The following is a 19,491-nucleotide window of genomic DNA, read 5'->3' on the forward strand; positions in this document are numbered from 1 at the left end:
ATAGCAAGATCTACGATTAAGCCCTACTCCGATTAAGTTATGTAAATCCCTCCAACGTTCCATTGTTTTTCATAATAATGCTTGTGTTATACAGGACAACAAGACTTTGGGGAAGATTGGTTCAGCTAAGTTGCAAAATGGATTATACTATCTCCAAGAGTCTAAGCTAGATTATAGGCATTTTGAAAACAATGTAAATAATTCGTAGTTCTTGTTGTAAAATTAAAGAAAATGTTGTGGTTATATTAGGTAAATAATTCGTAGTTCTTGTTGTAAAATTAAAGAAAATGTTGTGGTTATATTAGGTAAATGATCCATCATCATAATCTATATTTTTACCGAGTTAACATTGTCATTGAGACTCTTTTAAAAATATGTGAGGGCTTCAGAAGAACGATAACCAAAGATTAATTTTTGTAAACTTCGGCGATTGGTCGTAAAATCTCTAATTCATTCCAAAAAATACTTCATTCAATAAATAAATCATAAACTGGTTTATTACTCTGTTTAATAGAGTGTAAATCTTAAAAACAAAAATGGTCTCCTTTAGAAAATTAATTTTTTAGATGATCTCATACATTTTTTGAATTCTCAATGTATATAGAACTTTGAACATTAGAAGGGGGACAATACTAGTAATCCAAGAAATTATCATCATATTGCAGCACTCCCAAGCATCAAATAATGCATTGTTCTCTGTCGACATCGGTAACTCACTATTGATGAATTTCGCTTTGTTCTTTGAAACCAACAAATGTTTCATCAAATGGCTCCAGTTATAATAACTTGGCCCTAATATAAAGTCTTATTTATGAGCAATGCGTCCAAATATTCGCTAGGATGAAGGTAATACTACGATGTTGGATATCTTGATTCATCTTAAGAATAAATGCGTCCAAATATTCGCTAGGATAAAGGGAATACTACGATGTTGGATATCTTGATTCACCTTAAGAATAATTGTGGAGTTTGAGGATGAATCATCATCATAATCTGCCATTGAAGATATGGACGAATCTTCTTGGGGACATAGGGTGGTCACAACCACCCCAAACTCCCCAATAATTTTTAAAAAGTACTTCAATTTTTAATTTTTTGTTTTTGTTTGAGTAATGTTATTGAAACATAATTTGACACAAAGATGAGACACAAATACAATAATGTGTATTGGAGTACAAATACAAAACGAGATCCTCTTTATTTTATAGAGTATTGTATTTATGTCATATTTTGTGTTAAGTTTTGTGTTCCAATAACATGACAGTGGCACTTGGAGGTGAGTGGCTGGTCTGACAGCGGCAAAATGTTGAGTCCTGACTCGGTTTCTCATGGTATGGGTGGTGAGGCTCAACGCACAATGAAAATGTCAGATAAAGTGTGAACAGTGCGTGAAACAATAAGCTTGTACATAACTTCTAACATTCGTGAAAAGCACCAATCACTAAGATCTTTGTAAGAAAAAGAGGAGGCTGATGGGGTTGTATCTTTATTTATTCTCCTCTATCATGCGAAATCATCAGGAACAATGCACTTTATAAAACTTGTGATGTACACTTGGTACTACTAGCTTCCTATTTTGGTATGCATATTAGGATCACTATTTTTTTCTCTGTTCTAAATTCTTTTTTTTCTCTTCTCCTTTTCATAAAGGTTTTAGAATCTTCCTACCATCATTATTCATTATATCTTGGTTGTCAAAGCATAGGTGACATAGTTAGAACAGTGACTTCGGATTGTTTTATGGGATGGTTGATACTTATATATTGGAGAATTTAAGACAACAGAATAAAATTGAATTTCATCAAATAAGATAAAAAAAACCCAAAATATCATATTTTATCAAATTAAGTAACCAAAGAAGCAAAACAAAAAGCTCCAACATTATACATGAAGAAGCTGAAATTTATAAACTCAAATGAAATAACTAAACGATTATCAATCAGAATCACTTTCCTCATCAGAGTAACCTGTTGCTTTTGTTCAAAGCAGATTCAAAGATACTCTCAAGCTCCCTCAGAAAATCCACAAACACAAACGTTTCTTGCTGCTGGTTGTTGCTATCAATCAATTTATTTCCTTTTATCATTGCAGAATTGATCTTCTTTTTGTCTGTTGAGGTAAGCATGGAAGTAACACTATCATCCCTCATAACTTTCCACATTTTATAAAGATAATCATCCACAGCATTCATTGCTTCAACTTTCTTCATATACTTCATGTCTTCATCTTTGAATTTCACAGCTTCTTGAATCATTTTCTCAATCTCTTCGGTCGATAGCCTACCATTATCTTTTGTTATTGTAATCCCTTTCTTATTCCCACTTGTTACTTCCTCAGCAGAAACATTTAATATACCATCAGCATCGATAGCAAAGCATACATTGATTGGAAGGCCGCGTGGTGCACGAGGAACCGAGAGATTAAACTGTTGAATAAACTTTAATGTTATAGTTAGTGGGTTTCTATTAATAAGTTAGTGGAAAGACAAAGACTGTTTTGTAGTTCGAAGGCCAAGAGATAGTGGGCTATTAATAGTATTTATTTGTTTTCTTATATCAGCAGTAATGGGACTATATAAAGACCAAGGTTGTATTTTCATTTCAACAGAATATATAAAAGTAGTGTTTTCTGTTCACAAATTGGCATCAGAGCAAATGGCAAACGTGATGAGTCAAATGCCGTTGCCGCGACTAACGAAGTCAAATTACGATAATTGGAGTGTCCAAATGAAAGCTCTTCTTGGAGCTCTAGAGGCGTGGGAATGGGTTTGAAGAACCAACAAATACTGCGGGATATACGGCAGCTCAAAACAAGGCGTTGAAAGAGACGCGGTCAAAGGATAAGACGGCACTATACATGATGTTCCGAGCAGTTGACGACTCAGGCTTCGAGAAAATTGCCGGTTCGGCTACGTCGAAAGAAGCATGGGACACGTTAAAAAAGGCGTTTGAAGGAGCAGATCGAGTGAAGCAAGTTCGACTCCAAACTCTCCGTGGTGAATTGGAGAGGATGCATATGAAGGAGTCAGAAATAGTATCTGACTACATCACGCGTGTACAAACAGTGGTGAATCAACTCACTAGAAATGGCGAAACGGTGACTGATGCACGAGTTGTCGAAAAGATCCTGAGATCTTTAACAGATAAATTTGAGAATATTGTGTGTGCAATAGAAGAGTCGAAGGACCTTTCGACACTCTCAGTCGAAGAGCTCGCTGGTTCTCTCGAAACACACGAACAACGTAAGATGAAAAAGAAGGAAGAAACAGTCGAGGAAGACGAAAAGGTACTCTTTTCTCAAAACTTTCGGGGAAGAGGACGTGGTCGTAGAGGTCATGGTCGAGGTGGTCGAGGCAGCAACTTCGAGAGAGGACAATCAAGCCAGCAGAATGGGCGTGGCAGAGGACGTGGTCAAAGAGGTGGTCGGTCGAACTACTCCAACTTCGAATGCTACAAGTGTGGGAAGTATGGTCATTACGCGAAGGATTGCAACTCCTACAAATGCTATAACTGTGGTAAAGTGGGACATCTTGCAAAGGATTGTCAAGTCGAAAAGAAGGTAGAAGAAACAACCAATCTAGTTTTGGAAGCTGAAGCGAATGAAGGCTTTCTCTTGATGGCTCAAAATGAAATCAACACCAGTAATGACACCATGTGGTATCTCGACTCAGGGGCAAGTAATCATATGTGTGGTCACAAACACCTGTTTAAAGAAATGCAAAAGATTGAAGATGGTCATGTGTCTTTCGGAGATGCATCGAAAGTGAAAGTCGAAGGCAAGGGTACAATCTGTTACTTACAGAAGGATGGCTTGATTGGATCAATCAAGGATGTTTATTTTGTACCAGATCTCAAGACCAACATCCTGAGCTTGGGGCAACTTACAGAAAAAGGTTATTCGATACTTATAAAAGATCGGATACTGCATTTGAAGGACAAGCTAGGGCATCTGATTGCTCAAGTCGAGATGGGGAGAAATCGAATGTACAAATTGAATTTGAGAAGCGTTCAAGAAAAATGTTTGCAAGTCAATGTCAAAGACAAAGCGTCGTTGTGGCATCTACGCTTTGGTCATCTACATCATGCTGGTTTGAAAAGGTTGGCGAAAAAGAACATGGTGCACGGGCTACCAGACATGGACTATGAAGAAAAGTTTTGTGAAGAATGTGTGCTTAGCAAACAAACAAGAACCTCATTTCAAAAGAAGGCAGAATATCAAGCTAAAAATATTCTCGAACTGATTCCTACCGACATATGTGGGCCAATCACTCCAGAATCTTTCAGTGGCAAAAGGTACTTCATTTCCTTTATCGACGATTTCTCACGGAAAACCTGGGTTTATTTCTTGAAAGAAAAATCTGAAGCATTCAAGTTGTTCAAAAAGTTCAAAGTAATGGTGGAGAAGGCAACTGATAGACACATCAAAGTCGTTCGATCTGACAGAGGTGGTGAGTATATTTCAACAACCTTTATGAAGTATTGTGAAGAGCAGGGAATAAGGAGATTTCTAACTGCACCATATTCACCTCAACAAAACGGTATGGCTGAAAGGAAGAATCGAACAGTTCTCGACATGATTCGATCAATGCTTAAAAGCAAGAACATGTCGAAGGAATTCTGGACAGAAGTTGTACAATGTGCTATTTACATTCAGAATCGATGTCCACATTCGAAGTTAGAAGATCAAACACCACAAGAAGTATGCAGCGGACATAAGCCAACAGTTTCTCATCTCAAAATACTTGGTAGTGTGGCGTATGCACACGTACCAGATCAGCGAAGAACGAAGCTTGAAGACAAAAGTCAGAAGTACATATTCATTGGGTATGATGAGAAGACAAAAGGGTACAAGCTATTCGATCCCATAAGCAAGAAGGTGATAGTGAGTAGAGACGTTCGAATAAACGAAGCAAGCAAGTGGGACTGGAACAATTCGACAGAAGTTAATATCGAAGTTGAAGAATCATTTGCCGCCATACCAACAAGCACTTCAACAGAACTTGAAGAGTCTGACAATGAAGATGAACCTCTACAACCCAGAATGCGAAGTCTGCAAGATTTGTATGAAACGACAGAAGAGGTACACCTTGTATGTCTTTTGGCAGACACTGAAAACATTAACCTCGAAGAGGCACTGCGAGACGAAAAATGGAAAACTGCCATGATCGAAGAGATTAAGGCCATTGAACGTAACAACACATGGGAACTAGCAGAATTACCAAAAGGAAGTCAACCCATTGGTGTGAAATGGGTATAGATGAACGCTCAAGGCGAAATAGAACGGTATAAGGCGCGACTTGTTGCGAAGGGATACAAACAGAAAACAGGAATTGACTATGACGAAGTATTTGCGCATGTTGCAAGAATGCAGACAATTCGATTGCTCATTTCTCAAGCTGCTCAATTCAAATGGCCAATATTTCAAATGGATGTCAAGTCAGCATTTTTAAATGGTGTGCTCGAAGAAGAAGTTTACATCGAACAACCACCCGGATACATGAAAGTCGGAAAAGAAGAAAAAGTGCTAAAATTGAAGAAGGCGCTTTATGGGTTGAAGCAAGCACCGCGAGCATGGAATACACGCATCGACACATATTTCAAAGAGAATGGCTTCAAGCAATGTCCCTACGAACATGCTCTGTATGTAAAGAAGAATGGAAGTAATATGTTACTTGTTGCTCTCTATGTCGATGATCTAATCTTCTTGGGTAACAATGGTCAGATGATAGAAGAATTCAAGGGCACAATGACACGTGAATTCGAGATGACAGACTTAGGTCTGATGAGATTCTTTCTTGGTCTTGAGGTTCGACAAGAAGAAGCGGGAATCTTCATATCACAGGAGACATATGCAAAGGAAATCCTGGAAAGATTCAAAATGAAAGATTGTAATCCAGTTTCGACACCAATGGAACCAGGTGCAAAGCTGTCAAAATTTGATGGAGGAGAACGTGTCGAAGCAAGCAAATATCGAAGCTTGGTAGGTAGTCTTCGCTATCTCACATGTACAAGGCCGGACATTTCATTAAGTGTCGGCATTGTAAGTCGATTCATGGAGGAGCCAGTATATTCACATTGGAAGGCATTGAAACGAATCCTGAGGTACATCCAAGGAACATTGTCATTTGGAATGTTTTACTCAAGAACAGAAGATTACAAGCTGGTTGGTTACTCCGACAGTGATTGGTGTGGAGATATAGACGATCGGAAAAGCACTTCAGGATATGTGTTCTTCATGGGAAATACCGCATTTACTTGGCTTTCTAAGAAGCAAGCGATAGTAACGCTCTCGACATGTGAAGCTGAATATGTGGCAGCATCTTTGTGTGTTTGTCATGCAATATGGCTTAGAAGATTGTTGAGCAAAATGGAGCTAAAACAGGTAGGTGCAACAGTCATACAAGTGGACAACAAATCAGCAATTGAGTTAGCAAAGAATCCTGTAAACCATGAAAGAAGCAAACACATTGACGTTCGCTTCCACTTTATTCGAGAACATGTGAAGGAAGGAAGTGTCGAATTGAGGCATGTAGCAAGCAAGGATCAAGCAGCAGATATTTTCACAAAACCATTATCGAAAGAAACTTTCGAAAGAGGCAAGAAGCTGATAGGCATGATAGATAGAAGGAACATTTAAGTTTACAGGGGAGTTTTGTTGAATAAACTTTAATGTTATAGTTAGTGGGTTTCTATTAATAAGTTAGTGGAAAGACAAAGTCTGTTTTGTAGTTGGAAGGCCAAGAGATAGTGAGCTATTAATAGTATTTATTTGTTTTCTTATATCAGCAGTAATGGGACTATATAAAGACCAAGGCTGTATTTTCATTTCAACAGAATATATAAAAGTAGTGTTTTCTGTTCACATAAACGAACCAAGCAAGTTATTCTCACTAGCTACTTTTCTCTCACCCTCATAAACTTTAATTAAGACACCACGCAAGTAATCTACACATGTTCTGTATTGTTGTTTATTCTTGAAAGGAATGGTGGAATTCCTTGGAATCAATACGCTCATGATATCTCCTTTTGTCGATGTACCTAGCGACAAAGGTGTAACATCTCGCATCACCAAATTTGGAACAGACTTAATGCCTTCACTCAATAAAGCAGCCTGGACAGCTGCACCATAAGCAACAGCTTCATTAGGGTTGATGCTCAAACACAGATCTTTTCCATTGAAAAATTCCTGCAATAGAGTTTGTACTTTAGGAATCCGAGAAGATCCACCAACAAGAACAACATCAGCTACTGTATTCTTATGCATTTTAGCATCAATAAGACAACTTTCAAATGTCTCCATACACTTTTCAAAGAGATCCACATTGAGTTGCTCAAACTTAGCACGAGCTATCGATGAATAAAAGTTAATACCCTCTGATATAGCATCTATCTCAATTGTGGTCACGGTGTCAAATGAAAGTGTCCTTTTTGCTCTTTCACAAGCAGTTCTCAACCTTCTAAGGGCCCTTGAGTTTCAAGTAATTTCTTTTTTATGCTTCCTCTTGAACTCCTTGACAAAGTGGTTTACCATCCTGTGATCAAAGTCCTCTCCTCCAAGGTGAGGGTCTCCAGCAGTGGCCTTGACATTAAAGACATTATTCTTAATTGTTAAAAAGGACACATAAAAAATTCCACCACCAAGATCAAAGATGAAAATATTTCTATTTTCAACACCATTGGCTCTCATTTGAAGACCATATGCAAGAGCAGCAGCAGTGGGTTCATTAATAATCCTTAGTACATTGAGGCCGACAATAACATCAACATCTTTGGCGGCTTTTCTCTGAGAATCGTTGAAATAAGCAGGTACAATAATCACTGCATTTTTAACCGGTGACTCCAAAAATGTATGTGCAATCTCCCGCATCTTGGTGAGGATCATGGATGATATTGTTAGATAATATTATTATATATTAGTTGTAAGGGTATTTTAAACAATTCTATTCTTTTATATATATACTCATTGTAACCCTATTAACTTTAGTTTTGGTTCATTATATGTTATGAAACCCTAGAGTGGTTGTTTATCTTCTTCCTATTTCTTCCTTTTTTCATTGTTAACATGGTATCAAAGAGCTTTGGTTGATTTTAAGATCTACTGTAGAGAAGAGAGAGACTATTTTGATAGGAAAGACAACCACCAAAAGAGAAAAGAGAAGAGTAACCTTATTCCCGATTTTGTTAAATCAGTATCAAGAAAACATCGATTGCACATTCGTTAACCGTTGGATCGGGCTGATATTTGGACAGCAGGTTCACAATATTTAGGTCTTCATCTTCAACGGTCGGATCGGCGAAAAAACGTCTGGAGAGGGAGAAATCAGGCTCGCACAACACCAGATTATCCCTAATTTATTTTGTCTCAGTAATTGTATTTGTCGTATTTTCCTGTAGTTATTTTTTATGGTTGATGCTAAGGATGACTCTCTTCAAGCACATTGTCCGAAATTGGGAAGAACACATAAGAAGAATTTTAGGGGGTCATCGTCCAATTTGTTGCTTCTGCTCATTCTACCATTGTCTCTAGTTCTGGTTCTGTATACTCATTTGAGATTACTTCCCAAATATTTGATATTGCAGAACAACTTCAAAAAAAAACTTCTTGCCACTCAATCACATGCCATGTCTGCCACCTCTTCTAAAGGTTTGAACTCCTCTGGTATGTCAGATATATCTCCTTCCATATGGATTCTTGATTCGGGAGCATCTCATCATATGACATACGATGATAAATCTTTTGTGTTTGTGAAACCTGTCTCGTCTGTGTCGGTTATGACTGTTGATGGCACTCTTATGCCACTAGTAGGCGTTGGTTCTATCTCCACACCTAACATGTCTCTTTCTGATGTTTATTATAATCCTAATCTTACTTTGAGTCTTGCTTCTGTTAGTCAAATATGTGATCTCGGTTATTCTGTTATGTTTTCTTCCACTTCTTATTGTGTGCAGGATCCACATTTTGGGAGGCTGATTGGGACAGGTCATAGACAAGGGGGAATTTATGTTTTGGATGACCTGCGACTCCCAGATACTGCAGCCTCAACAACTACTGCTGACTTATTATCTAGTTTTCGCTTGAATTCCTTATCTTCTAGTTTTTATCTATGGCATTCTCGCCTTGGACATGTTTCTGCTTCTAGATTAAAATATTTGGCTTCTACTGGAGCCTTAGGAAAGTTACAAACTTGTGATATCTCAGATTGTTGTGGTTGTAAACTTGCCAAACTTCCAGCTTTACCGTTTAGTAAAAATGTTTCTATTTCATATGCGCCATTTGATTTAGTTCACTCTGATGTTTGGAGTCCATCATCGGTTCTCACCAAAGGTGGATCTAGATATTATATTTCGTTTATTGATGATTACACTCGTTATTGTTGGGTTTATCTTATGAAAAATCGGTCTGAATTTTTTGACATTTATCATATGTTTCGTGCAATGGTCAAAACTCAACATAATTCTGTTATAAAGTGTTTTCGTTGTGATTTAGGTGGTTAATATACCTCTAATAAATTTTCTGAATGACTTGCTTATGATGGCACCCTCCACCAAACATCTTGTACTGATACTCCTCAACAAAATGGTGTTGCTGAAAGGAAACACCGTCATATTATAGAGACTGCTCATTCCCTTTTGTTGTCCGCTTCAGTTCCTAGTGAGTTTTGGGGAGAAACAGTTCTTACTGTTGTTCATGCTATTAATAGAATTCCGTCCTCTATCATATCAGGTTTGTCTCCCTTTGAAAAATTGTATGCTTCTACCTCTGATTATCATTCTTTGAAAGTTTTTGGTTCTACTTGTTTTGTTCTTCGCCCTCAAGTAGAGTGCAGTAAGTTGTCTTCTCGTTCAGCGTTGTGTGTTTTTCTTGGTTATGGAGATGGTCAAAAAGGTTATCGTTGTTATGATCCTCGTGTAGGAAAACTTTATGTATCTCGTAATGTTTTTTTTCTTGAGCACATCCCTTTTTACTGTATTTCCTCTGATTCTCAGATTACTAAGAGTTCTGAACTAACCCATATTGATCCATTTGGTCCTAATGATTATGCTTCTGGTGATTGTAATGTTTAGAATTGCGGGACAAATACTAATACTCCACATGATGACATCCCTCTTGCCCCCTTGGTTGTTCAACCACTTCCTGCGATTGTTGATCCTCCTCGTTACCCCTCTCGTCAACGTAAGTCTACTCAGTTACCTGATTTTGTCTATTCCACTTACTCAACTTCGTTTGTTTCTTTCTTAACCTCTATTCACATTTTGTCTGAGCCCTCTTCCTATAAAGAGGCTGTTCTTGATCCTCTTTGGTAGCAGGCTATGGCAGAAGAACTTTCTGCATTGCACAAAACCAATACTTGGGAATTAGTACTTCTTCCTCCTAGAAAACGTGCTATTGGGTCTCGTTGGGTATACAAGATCAAAACTAAGTCTGATGGGTCAGTTGAGCGCAACAAAGCACGTCTTGTTGCTAAGGGTTTCTCTCAACAATATGGTATGGATTATGAAGAAACTTTTGCTCCTGTAGCGAAGATGACCACTATTCATACTCTTATTGCAGTTGCATCTATTCGTCAATGGCATATTTCTCAAATGGATGTCAAAAATGTTTTTTTAAATGGTGAGCTTCATGAAGAAGTCTATATGGTCCCTCCGCAAGGAGTTTCTCATAATCAAGGGGAAGTATGTAAGTTAAAAAGGCTATATATGGTCTTAAACAGGCTCCTCGAACTTGGTTTGAGAAATTCTCTACTGTGATCACTTCTCTTGGTTTTCGCTCTAGTGAACATGATTCTGCATTGTTTATAAGGTCCACCACTTATGGTCGCATTATACTTTCTCTATATGTTGATGATATGATTATTACAGGTGATGATGTTAGTGGAATCAATGAGTTTAAATTGCAGTTAGCCAAACAATTTGAGATGAAGGACTTGAGAACTCTTCGCTGTTTCTTGGAGATTGAAGTTGCATACTCTCCTAGAGGCTACCTTCTTTCTCAATCCAAGTACATTACCAACATTCTTGATCAGACTCGTCTTTCTGATACTAGAGAAGCAGATACTCCTCTTGAGTTGAATGTGAAATATGCTCCCTCGGATGGTGTTCCTTTACCAGATTCCACTTTGTATCGTACTTTGGTTGACAGCTTAGTGTATCTTACGATTACCAGACCTGACATTGCTTATGTTGTTCATGTTGTTAGTCAGTTTGTTGTCTCTCCCACTACAGTACATATGGCAGCAGTTATTCGGATTCTTCGTTATCTTCGAGGAACTCAATTTCAAAGTCTTCTATTTCCATCGTCATCCTCATTAGAGTTACGAGCTTATTCTGATGTTGATTGGGCTGGTGACACCACAGGTCGTAAATCCACCACAGGGTTCTGTATCTTTCTTGGAGACTCTCTTATTTCTTGGAAGAGTAAGAAACCAGACATTGTCTCTTGCTCCTCTACAGAAGCTGAGTATCGTGCTATGGCATCCACTACCGCTGAAATAATTTGGTTGCGTTGGCTTTTGTCTGATATGGGTATCTCTCTTTCTGAGCCAACTCCGATGCACTGCGATAACAAGAGTGCTATTCAAATTGCTCACAACTCGATCTTTCATGAGCGCACCAAACACATTGAGATTGATTGTCATCTTACTCGTCATCATCTTCAGCATGGAACTATTACTCTACCGTTTGTTTTTTCTTCTTTACAGATTGCTGATTTGTTTACAAAGATGCATTCCATTAAACGTTTCCGTTTTTTAGTTGACAAACTCTCGATGCTCCATGTTAATACATCGTGAGTTTGAAGGGAGATGTTAGATAATATTATTATATATTAGTAGTAAGGATATTTTAGACAATTCTATTCTTTTATATATATACTAATTGTAACCCTATTAACTTTAGTTTTGGTTCATTATATGTTATGAAATCCTATAGTGGTTGTTTCTCTTCTTCATCTTTCTTCCTTTTTTTCATTGTTAACAGATATTTCCTCTGCAACAAAGCGTTTTTCCTCACCCTTAAAATTAACAACAATCACAGGATTGTCATTGGTGTCAGAAATGACCTTAAAGGGCCACAACTGTAGATCATTTTTAATAACAGAATCACTGTATTTCCTTCCAATCAACCTCTTTGCATCTGCAAATTAAAAAATGTTGGTGCTATATAATTTCTTCTTTTGTAATGAAAGTATAGCATAGAAAAATATAATAACTAAATTAAATTTCAAATCATGGAAGAAGAAGAAAAAAAAGATAAATTAATTACCAAAGATAGTGTTGGCTGGGTTTGAAGCAGCTTGATTTTTAGCAGCATCACCAATTAGCCTTTGAGAATCAGTGAAAGCAACAAAAGAAGGTGTAGTTCTGTTGCCTTGATCATTGTGTATGATTTCTGCTCTGTTGTTTTGCTCTTGCCATACAGCAACACATGAATAGGTTGTGCCAAGGTCAATTCCAATAGCAGGTCCCGCATACTTTTTGGCCATTTTTTTCAAGTGAATGAATATTGTTTCAAATTCACATTATATAGACAATTAATTTGGTGAATTTAATAGAAAAAAACAAAACATCTTACCAAATTCACGAACTGGATGTCTCCTCAAGGCATGTGTTTCTGCTCTTATTTTTTAGTGCGGTTATAGAGAATATTGTGTAAGAATAGTACGACGGATAATTAATGATGTTTGCCAAATGGCGGATTCAAACAATTCTCTATTTTTTCTTCCTTTTTTTTTTTGAAATGGATGATTATGGAGAAGGTTGCGCAAGAATGACACAACAGAGAATCAGTAGTCATTTTCCGTAGAAAAGCACTTAAAACCGGTCTCTATTTCTTATCTCTTCTCCCCATTCTTTCTTCTTTTTCTCATTCTCATAACACTCTTATTTATATTAATAAACTAGAATTAAGTAATTTTTTCAAATAAATGTCTACCATTATAACTAATTAAGTTGAATTCTCAAATTTTATTTCTTTTAAAAACGTTTCTCAAATTCCAACATATCATACTAAATAACAATCATTTATATTTAATTTACTTTAAATAATTTCATACTTATTAATTTTATGTTTATTTTCGTTTTATTTTTTATTAAATAAAAATAAAAAGCTTTGAATTAATTTTTTTACTACCATATTATTGTTAGATCAAAAAAGTAATAAATAAAAACTTAATATATATCTCTTTTTATTAAAAAGCAAATATCATATGAAAAATTAAATAAAAATTATATATTAAATAAATAAAAAATAGAAAGTGGAATGCTTGGAATATGTTGTGGTTGGGTTGCTTTGAAAGTGGATTTTATGTTTTCATTGGTCAGTTCGTACACCGCTTAATATTGGTTTACTTAAGAGACTAAGTTTTGCTTTGGAAGTGGGATTTATGTTTGTATTAATACCGGGAATCGACACTTATAGTATTGAATATGCAGGATCCAAAGCATATTCATGCTTCAAATTAGCATAGATCCTCTAAATTTCTCCCTAACATTTTCGCTTTCAAGAACTTGACTCACAGAAACGGATAGAAGTTGATTACCATCAACAACTTCTCTTCCAAAAAGAATCTCCAAAATCACAACACCAAATGCAAAACACATCCATTTCTAGACTAATTAAACCATTTTCAATATACTTAGGTGCCACGTAACCCTGTATCTCTATTCCCTATTACATCATGTCATGTTAATTGAAACCCTTCATCATTTTCATTGCTAAACTAAAATTTGAAACTTACCTCTAAAATTTCCATCTAAAAGAATTAATGTGGTGAATTAGCATAATTATGAAGGTAATTAAGTGATGGTGTGGATGATGATGATGGGTGTGGGTTGGGAGGAGGAGTAATGATGGATGAATCGAGGATAACATAATCTCTCATCCTTCGCCAATCGTTTGGTTTAAGGGAGTTAATAACTAAAAGTTGCAGTCGATGAATTATTGGTTAATTGAAGGTGTTAACGAAATTTAAGATTTAAAACTCGAGGTGGTTTTTGTGGTTTTTAAGTAAACTTTAGGAGAGACTAATGTAATTTCTCCTTAAAAAATTATCTTTATGGAAAAATTAAATTAACTGATATTTTTTAATTTAAATGACTAATTTACTATTTTAAAAATTTAAGTGACTAGATTAACTACCTCTTACTATTTTAAGGATTATAGCTTATTTACCGTTGTTGTTGTGAAGGGCTATGATGGGTTGTGGTTGTTGTGAAGGATGTGTTACATGTTTGTTGTTGTGAGAGTTTTATATCTAATTATTTATTGTTTTGTATTATTTCTTCTATTAATGGCAAACAAAAACCTTCGTTAGAAGTGTGTTTTGGAATGTAGTTTCTAGTTGTGGTGCCCATGCATCTAAATATAAGATTATATTAAAACATATTTGTTTTTTTTTGTCAACTGCATTAATTATTTGATTACACATGTTTAATTAATTATTTGATTACACATGTTTAATTATTATGTATATTTAATTATTTATCTTAAAGCACATACTAAACAATCAAAAAAGAAAATAGAAAAATAATTTAAAAAAAAAATACTTTTTTTAAATTTTAAGACATTGATTACACATGTTCTAAAATGTTATTTCCTTTTTAGATTGCTTAACAAATTTCTCAAGGATACTTGTTAGCATTTTCCTTATTTCTTTACTAACTTATCTCTGATTATGTTGCATATTTTTCTACAATTTATAATAAATAATACAATAAAAACATAAGTTAATTATCTCTCTCTTTTCAAATACTACAATCAACTTTCTTAATTCTCGTGATTTAGTCAATATAATCTTATATAGAGAGATATAGGTAATATAACACGAGTAAAAATGACTCAAACAAAGTGGATTCTTTGTGTTTAACATTGTGTATTGCATACTCCTTTGGTCTCACTTATAAGTAGTTAATAGGGATGAGAATATGCTAGACTCAAGCTATTTTTAAAGCCTATTTATTTAAATAAGTCATACTCAGACTTATTAAAAAGCCTATTAGGTCTGACAGGTCGACCTATATACATTTTATTATTTATTAATGTTATTTTTTTTATTATTATATTAATAATATTATTTTCTATTTTAAATTATATCAATCAGACAATCACTCAGTAGTCATTTCATATTCGATAGTTGTTCCATATTTAGTAGTGTTCCATATTCGGTAGCCATTCAATTAGTCAATCAGTCGCTCCATATTTGTTTGAGAGGTAATAATGGGTGTGTTTGTTTAAGAAAAAAAATATATTCTTTGAAACAAAAAATTATGTTTTAGGGTTTAAATGATGTTTGTTTCATATTTTTTTTTAAAATTATTTTGTTTGAAAAATTATTTTTTGTTTAATATATATAGATATGTACATTGATATTAGTATGTGGAGAGCATCATGTGGTATGAGTAGAGCATTTAAATATTTTAATATGAATAAGGCTTATAAATAGACTTTCAGGCAAGGCCAGACTTTTAAAAAGGTCAGACCAGACCGAAAAAAAAACCTATAATAGGCCGTAGACCTAAAAAATTAATGTAGGTCAGGCTCAGGCTGGTCTGACCTGGCTTATTCCCACCCATAGTAGTTAACTTTACATAAATTTGAATGTGAGTCTTGTTATGGTGGGATGACGTAGATTTGAGTATGGTGGTAGGAAGCAAAAGTAGTTATGGTGGGTTGAAGAAGAGTTTTTATAGGGAGGAAGAAGGGTATGGAGGAGGAGGAGGAGGAGGAGGAAAGATTGAGTGTGAGGAAGAATTGATGGCATAGGATGAATTAAGAAGGAGGAACTGCTTTTGTGTTGTTTTTTCTTCAACACTTGTGTAATTAAATTGAAGTGATGATATTACTATAGAAGATGAAGAAAAAATTATTATTTGAGATGAGTTTCTGGTTTTTGATAGAGAAGATTTCTGGATTTTGGGTTGTATTTTTAGTTTTAGGCTTGAATTTTTTTTTTTTTTGAAACAGCTAAAAATTTGTACTACCAATGAGTACAAAGAATTAGAGTCACTAAATAGAAAGTAAGTATGCACCTTATAAAACGAAGCCCAAACCACATCATAAAAAAAATAAAGTCCCAAACAAACCAAATGTGGAGACTACCACAAAATAAAATCATACGTAAAACTTGCATCATTTACTTTAATCCGCTTCCACGAAGTTAATTTAATATTTTAAAGCAACAGAACTTTGCATGAGTAAGCACATTAGAACTATGCGTCTTGCAAATAGTTCACATCCAAGCTAACCATAAGATTCCAATCTTCAAATGAACTCTTTTGCCATCCCAACCAAAGACACATAATTCATGAGCATGAACCTCCACTTCATTATTCAAAGCATAATAGAAAACCCAGTTGTCCAAGAAGGCCCATCCACACACGTCGAAGCACTGGGCACACAAAGAAACAAAGTTGAATAGTTTAGTCCAATATACATCCTGCCACACACAAAGGAAAATCAATTTGAGCAATGCCTCTAAAAATTTGGTTGTCCTTCGTAGGTAATCTATGCAAAAACAAGCCCCATTCATACACGATAATCTTTAATGACACCAATTTATTCCACACCACCAAAGAATAAGAGGGTAACTCATTTATCCTTAACTCCGAAAAAAGCGTATGCACATCCTTCACCACATAACTTTCACCTTGCTCAATGTTCCAATGTTATTTATCTTTGACATTAACCTACAAGAAAACATTTTTTAACAACAAACCACACTCGTCAACCAACTCCTTCTTCAACTCAAACAAATCCCTTCACCGATTCCACCTTACCTCCATCCCTTTTGCACTCTATGTAACATTTATGTCACAATTGCATTTTTGTCTAAGATGAAATTATAAAGACACCTAAATTGATCATGCAACAGGTTTTGGGTTGAATTGCTCGAAACATTTTTTTTTTTGTATTATTCATTTCGTTCCCAGAAGAATAGAGCCCTAGTAATCCATAGTTCGATCGATATGTAAGTAATGCTTGACTAAGAATTTTTCCAGTCAAAATTGAAACTCGGGTTCTCTCGAATAATTAGTCCTTAAATAAAACTTTTTAACCACTTGAGCTCAACTACTTAGTATTTTATTTTTTGATAAATAACAAAAAGTTATTAACGTTAGAGAATGATGAGTCAACAGAAATTAAGCCTAATCACACATTTCACATCAGCGCTTTCTGGCAACACATGAAAGAAAAAGTGAGACGAGATCAAATTAAAAGTGATTAAATTATAAGATAAATTAAAAAGAAAATAATTTTGCAAGGACTAAAATTAAAATGATGCCAATTTATCGCGATAACAAATATATTTAAACCTTACGTATATATATAGTTTATAAGATATAAAGAAATAAATTAGTTAAATACTTGTGCAATTCACATAGGTTTCGAGTTGTGGGTTATCATATTAACGTAGATAATATATGATAAACATATTTTAAAAATTTATTATAAAATATTATTAAAGTTTAAGTAAAAATTATTAAAATATTTTATTTTATTTTATACTTTCAAGTAAAATATTCATACACATATACTCTTATTTATCTATATAGTTTTGTTCAATTTTTTAAATGGAAATATTCAAGATTCACACTCTCTCTTGATATATGAAGTAAAAAGTTAAAACTGAAAATTGTCAAAATTTTTATAAAAATTAAACTTAAAAAATCTCTAATTTTATAAAAATTAAAAATATATTTAACTTTATTTATACAGACATACATACATATATATACATACAAACAAACATATATTAGCATATTAAAATTTTATTTAAATTTTCATCTATAAGCTATTCAAGATACGATATTAAAGAAATATAGATTTCTCTTTTAAATAATTTGATCCATGTAAAATTATTTTTTAACTACACACATGTCAAAAATATTTGTATGGTGGATACTTAATATAGAAAATATAATAAGTGTATTATATTTTTCTCAAAATTTATCTAATAGATACTCTAGAGACACAATACAAAATACATATTTTTCTTTTAATCAATTGATTTGTGAAAGACCATATTTTAATAAATGACAAATTACATTCACCTCCCTTGAGATTTTTTGAGATTTTCTTAAATGACATTACCATCCTATCTAGATTTTAACTAAGCTAAACTCCCTTATTTTGCATTTAAAGTGACAAATACCTCCATTTTCATCTAACCCTATTAATTATCCGTTAATTCACTGCTCCCATTTCAATCACCCTCACACACTCTCTAGTATGAACTCTTTTTCTATTTTGTTGTAATATGTGTAAGTGTAATTTTTTATTCTTTTATTTAAATTAAGCATTTAATTTCAATAATTAACTTGAATTTGTTGGCCGGTGATTATAGATTTATTGTCTTTGGTTTGGTTTTGCTTACACCTGATGATTTGATCATATCCCAACTCAATGAAGATTGACAATTCAATGATTCACCTTTCCCATCCCAAAAGCATTAGCAACATAGGAAACAAAAAATGATGAATGCACCCCATTTCCCAAACTCCACACCTAGGAAACTACAAACTCATGAGAGAAAAGCAAGACAAAAACGCCCACAAATTCAATATTGTAAGGGTTAGGGGAAGAAGTTTTGAAAAAATGGATGCAACATTCAAATCGATGGCCAACAAATTAAAGATAGTTATCAAAATGAAATGTTCTATGGAAATAAAAAAGAATCCACAAATCCGTTGCACAATGGAAGAAGACAACAACAATATGGAAAAAAACCTTTATATCAAGAAGAATGAGTGAAAGTGAGGGTCTTTTTAATATAATGAAAGTGGATGAGTTAATTATAAGAGAATTATTAACCGTTAGAAAGGGATGTATTTGTCTCATTGAATAAAAATAAAGGAGATTCCTATTTAGTTTAAAAAAAGAGATGATAGTGTTATTTAGTAACACTTTATAATAGATGAGTAGAGCTCTCAAAATGAGTTAGTTTGAGTGGGCTAGTCCGTCCAGTACGTTAAAATATAGGGTTTAAGCTTAATAATTTTAGGAGATTTGTACTGTGCACCCTCTCAGATTTACCTCCCCCAATTTTTACTAATGACCATTTTGCCTCTTGTTTTGTGTAAAACCATGAAAAAAATTTACCATTCAAATTTGTGACCCCTACTTTCGAAAATTTTAAAATATTTCCTAATATTCGAAAATTACAAACTTTCGAAATAATAACAAAGTGAGTTTTTTGATTTCTTCGAAACTTTTGTTAAGTTGGAAACTTTCGAAATGTAATTTTATAGAAATAACTACCAATTTCGAAACTTTGGAAAAATCCCAAACTTTCGAAATGATATTTTCCAGGAAATTCTGAAACCTTCGAAACTTTGGATGAATGTGAAAGTTCTGAAGTGTAATTTTCCAGAAAGTTTCGAAAGTTTGGGTGAATTTGAAACTTCTGAAACACATCCTTCAAAAATTTCAAACATTCAAAGTAACTCAATTTCAAAAGGTTCAAAAAGTTTGAAACTTTCGAAGGTTTTTCAATTTT

The 19,491-nt window shown here is 34.3% G+C and overlaps 1 pseudogene; it reads right to left on the bottom strand.

Annotated features, from left to right (window-relative positions):
* Positions 1–1,957: 1,957 nt before the first annotated feature.
* Positions 1,958–12,480, bottom strand: LOC101503060 (uncharacterized; annotated as a pseudogene).
* Between the last annotated feature and the right edge of the window lie 7,011 nt (positions 12,481–19,491).

The sequence above is a fragment of the Cicer arietinum genome, chromosome 3, assembly GCF_000331145.2.
Source record: "Cicer arietinum cultivar CDC Frontier isolate Library 1 chromosome 3, Cicar.CDCFrontier_v2.0, whole genome shotgun sequence".
Lineage (NCBI taxonomy): Eukaryota > Viridiplantae > Streptophyta > Magnoliopsida > Fabales > Fabaceae > Cicer > Cicer arietinum.